This window comes from Phascolarctos cinereus, unplaced genomic scaffold (genome assembly GCF_003287225.1).
Source record: "Phascolarctos cinereus isolate Bilbo 61053 unplaced genomic scaffold, phaCin_HiC Scaffold_2;HRSCAF=192, whole genome shotgun sequence".
Classification (NCBI taxonomy): Eukaryota; Metazoa; Chordata; class Mammalia; order Diprotodontia; family Phascolarctidae; genus Phascolarctos; species Phascolarctos cinereus.
This window is the reverse complement of record NW_027555625.1, coordinates 275,437,499-275,442,762: the sequence shown is the minus strand read 5'-3', so window position 1 is coordinate 275,442,762 and position 5,264 is coordinate 275,437,499. Positions and strand designations below refer to the sequence as shown.

Sequence of the window (5,264 nt, the reverse complement as noted above, 5' to 3'; positions counted from 1 at the left end):
GAGAGAACAGAAAAGTAAGATAAAATGGGGAAAACTATCTCACATAAAAGAGGTACAGAAAGAAGAGCTTTTGTAGTGGAAGGGAAAATGGTGGGGGAGGCAGGCAATACTTGAACCTAACTCACATCTGAATAGGTTTAATGAGGGACATACACACTCAGTTGGGTATAGAAGTCTATCTTGCCCAAGAAGGAAGTAAGAGGGGAAAGGACTAAAAGAAAAGGAGGGGGTGATAAAAGGATAAAAGAAAGGGCAGATTAAGGGAGACAGTGGTCAGAAACAAAACATACTTTTGAGGTGGTGCAGGAGAGAGAGAAAGAAAGAGAGAGAAAGAGGGAGGATAAAACACAAGGATGGAGGGACATGCAAAGTTAGCAATCATAACTGTGAATGGGATAAATTCACTCACGAAACAGAAGTGGATAGCAGAATGGAATGGAAAGCAGACTCCACAATATGTTGTTTACAAGAAACATGCTTGAAACAGAAGAACACACACAGTTAAAATAAGGGACTGGAGCAGAATTTATTTTGCTCCAGCTGAAGTTGAAAAGGCAGGTGTAGCAATCATGATCTCAACAAATCAAAAGAAAAATAGTCCTAATTAAGAGAGAGAAACAGGAAAACTACATCTTGCTATAGTTCTTTCTCTGGATGTGGATAACATTTTCCATCATGGATCTTTTGGAATTTTCTTGGATCATTGTATTGCTGAGAAGAGATAAGTCAATCATGGCTGATCATTGCACAATGTTCCTGTTCCTGTACACAATGTTCTCCTGGTTTTGCTCACTTCAGTCAGCCTCAGTTCATGTAAGTCTTTCCAGCTTTTTCTGAAATCCATTTGATGCAAAAATTTTAAATAAAATAATATCAAAGAGATTGCAATGCTATATTACAAATATCATAGACTATGACCAGATGGGGTTTATACCAGAGAGCAGGGCTGGTTCAATATTAGGAAAAACTATAAACATAATTGTCCATATCATTAACAAAAACTACAAAAATCATATAATTATATCAATAGATGCAGAAAAAGCTTTGGACAACATATAACATCCACTTCTATTAAAAACACCATAAAATATAGGAACAAATGGAGCTTTCCTTAAAATGACATGTAGCATCTACCTAAAATCATCAGCAGGCATTACCTGTAACAGGGATATGCTAGAAGCCTTCCCAATAAGATCAGAAATAAAACAAGAAGATCCATTACCACTGCTATTATTCAATACTGTATTAGAATTAATATTTATGGCAATAAGACAAAAATAAGAAATTGAAAGAATAACAACAGACAATGAGGAAATGAAACTATCACTCTTTGCAATTACTTGATGGTATACTCAGAGAATCCTAGAGAATCCATTAAAAAACCAGTTGAGACAATTAACAACTTTAATAAAGTTGCAGGATACAAAATGAATTGAAATAAATCTTTAGCATTTCTATTTATTATAAAAAAAAATCAAGAAGAGAGAGAAAGGGAAATCCTATTTAAAATAGCTACAGATATACAAAATATTTAGGCTTTTATTTGCCAGGCCTAACTAGGGACTATGTGAACACAATTACAGAACACTTTCCACACAAATAAAGAGGGATCTAAACGATCTGAGAAATCTCTTCATCTAGTAGTGCAACTGACAGAGAAGTGCCACAACACTGTAGCCTCTGTGGGAGTGGAGTCCCTGCAAGAGAGGAGGTTTCTTATGAAGAATTAAACATATCACAATGAAGCCTGAAATAAACAACAATCTTGTTGAGCAACAAGTTCAGCTCCTTGCAGAGATGTACATTCTTATTGATGAAAATAAGATTGGTGTAGAGACTGAAAAGAACTGTTGCCTGAATAAAAGCATTGATAAACAATTATTACATAGAGCTTTTACTCTCATTTAATACAGAAAACAAGTTATTACTGCAGCAGAGATTAGACGCTAAAATTACTTTTCAAGATTGTTTTACAAACACTTGCAGTCATCCACTAAGCAACCCAACAGAATTGGAAGAAAATAATGCCATAGGATTAAGATGGGCAACTTAGAGACATTTAAAGGCTAAACTAGGAATCCCCATGGAATAGATTCCTCCAGAAGATATTTCCCGTCCAACATAAATTTGCCACAAGGCACACAATCTGATGTGATCTGGGGAGAATATGAAATCAATTGTATCTTGTTTAAGAGGTAGAATGTAACCTTAGGTCCAGATCCTAATGAGATGAAAAGTTTTTGTTATGTGACCAAAAAAGAACTAGAAGAACTCTTGGGGAAAATGCAACTGTGGGTGAAATTAAAATTATGCCATGGTTCAAAATCTTTGCTGACACTTTCCTTTTTAAATGATGGGATAACTTGAATCACTTGAATAAATTTGTTGAAGATGAGAAAAATTCTTAGAATATAAAAATGTATGTCTAAAATACTCTACATTTAAGTCATTTTAAAATTACCTTGTTTTTTATTAGGTTGTGGTTGTGGGAGGACCATCACGGATGTATATTATTCAAATTTGTAGAAAGACCACTAGCTAGGTGACTATAAATTGTATGCCTTACATGTACACATGGCCAAAAAGTATATACATGGGGAAGATATTTTATTTGAAAATGAAACAAAACCACACATGCCTGCACACCCAATTGAAATTTAGCTAGGTTAATGTCTTTTAATATGTTCCTGAAAAAATCTGCTTGTGGCATATTTACACAAATTAAGTTTTAATATGATTAGAACAGGCTTCTTCAGTATTTATGTTTCTATTATGGTTCAGATAAAAGTTTTTTTTTTTCCTAAAAGAGGGTTACTTTTATCTGCTTGGATATTTTGAGATATGCTGAAATAATGTGTAACTGTGTTGAACTGTTACAGAAGAAGCTTTTTTAATTAAATTGATTATTTATTGAAAAAATCACATGAACCAATGGTTTTATCTATTTTATTGCTTTTTTATATAAAGCCAAGTCCTACTTTTATTTATTAATTTATTGGTTTTCCTACATCGAATTTTATTAATCTCACCTTTAATTTTTAGGATTTCTAATTTGTGTTTAATTGGAGGTTCTTTTTTTTTTCAGCCAGAGGAAAAGTTTATTAGTGATAAAACATAGGCCGGGTGATGCCCATAAGAACGGGCAGGCATCAGAAAGTCTCAGCCTTGCAGGCCTGAGATTCTCAGCCGGGTGACACCTATAAAGACGAGAGGGCATGGGAGGTTCTCAGCCTTTTGAGCGTGAGATTCTCAGCCTAATTGGAGGTTCTTAATTTGTTCTGTTTCTAGGCTTTTTTAAAAAATTGCATACCCAATTCATTGCTCTTGTCTTTATTTGATTGATGTAAGCATTTGGAGATCTACATTTTCCTCTGATCACCACTTTTGCTGTATCCCAAAGGTTTTGGTATGTTGTCTCGTTATTATTCTCTTTCATAAAATTACTTATTGTTTTTGTGACATTCCTTTACCCACTCATTCTTTAAGTTTAAGTTATTTAATCTCCAATTAATTTTAATCTGTGTTTCCATGGTCCTTTATTAAATATATTTTTATTGCATCATGATCTGAAAAGGATTCATTTAATAATTCTATTTTTCTGCATTTAACCATAAACTTTTTATGCCCTAATATATAATCAATCTTTGTAAAGGTACCATATACCACTGGGAAAAAATGTATATTCCTTTCTATTCTCATTCAGTTCTCTCCAGTTATCTGTCATATCTAGTTTACCTAAGATTCTATTCCTCTCCTTGGCTTCTTATTTATTTTTTGGTTAGATGTAACTAGCTCTGAGAGCGGAAGGCTGAAGTTCCCTGCTATTATAGTTGTGTTCTTTCTTTCCACCTATAATTCATTTAGCTTTTCCTTTAAAAATTTGGTTGCTATAGCATTTGCCACATATAGATTTAGTATTGATATTACTTCATTATCTATGGTACTTTTGACATGTAGTTTCCCTGTTTGTCTCTTTTAATTAAACCTATTTTAGCTTAAACTTTGTCTGAGATCATGATTTACCCCTGCTTTTTTGTACCAGCTGAAACATAATAAATTCTACTCCAGACCTTTATTTTTACTTTATGTGTATCTCAGTTTTAAATGTATTTCTTGCAAGCAACATATTGTTGAATTCTGAGTTTAAATCCCTTCTTCTATGTTTCCATTTTATGAGTGAGTTCATTCTAATCACATTCAAAGTTATAATTACTAGTTGAGTATTTCTCTTTATCCTATTTTTCCTTACTGTTTATTCTTCTCTCCATCTCTTCGTCCCCTATCCCACCTCAGATGTCTAATTTAGTTCTGACCATTGCCTTCCTAATCCTCATACCTTCTCAGAATCCCTCCCATATTCTCTCCCTTTACCCTCTTATTTCTTGATACACACACCTTCTTAAAGTCCCACTCCTATCCTGTCCCCTGCCCTTCTAGGTGTATATACTATTCCCTCTTTAACCCTGTTCTGATGAGAATAAAGTTCTAGCACTACCAGCCTTCCACCCCCCTCCTGCCTTCCATTGTAATTGTTCTTCCATCCATACCTTATTTGATAAAATAATTGCTCCATTTTACCTTTTCCTACCCAATTTTATTTTTTTAGGATCATCCCATCATTCTAAACTTAACCCCAAGTCTTCTATCTATGTATGCTCTTGTAAACTACTTTAGTAATGGTATGAATCTTAAGAGTTATAGATAATGTTTTCCCATATAAGAATCAAACAGTATGACCTTATTAAGTCTCTTATAATTGGTCTTTCACATTTAACTTCTTACATTTCTCCTGATTCTTTCATTTCAAAATTTCCATTCAGTTCTGATTATTTCCTCACAGATACCTTAGAGTCTTTTAATTCATAAAATTTTTCCATACAGGATTACACTCAGCTTCGCTGAGCAAGTTATTCTTGATTGCAAAGCCAGCCCTTTGGTATTTTAATATAGAAGATGCTAAATTTTGTGTTATATTGACTGTAGCTATGCAGTATTTCATTTGTTTCTAGCTGCTTATAGTATTTTCTCCTTGACCTGGAGCTTCAAAACTTAGCTATGATGTTCCTGTGTGTTTTCATCTTGGAATTTCTTTCAGGTGGTCATTGAAAGATTTTTAAAATTTCTATTTAACCCTCTAGTGCATAAATTTCAGAACAATTTTTCCTTAATAACTCTTGAAGTGTAGTGTCTAGACTTTTTTTAAAATCATAACTTTCAGGTAGTGCAATAATTCTTACATTATCTCTCCTTGATCTGTTTTCCAG

General features: G+C 33.5%; 1 pseudogene; it reads left to right on the top strand.

The window, feature by feature from the left end:
• Positions 1–1,740: 1,740 nt before the first annotated feature.
• Positions 1,741–2,354, top strand: LOC110207358 (isopentenyl-diphosphate Delta-isomerase 1 pseudogene; annotated as a pseudogene).
• The last annotated feature ends 2,910 nt before the right edge of the window (positions 2,355–5,264 follow it).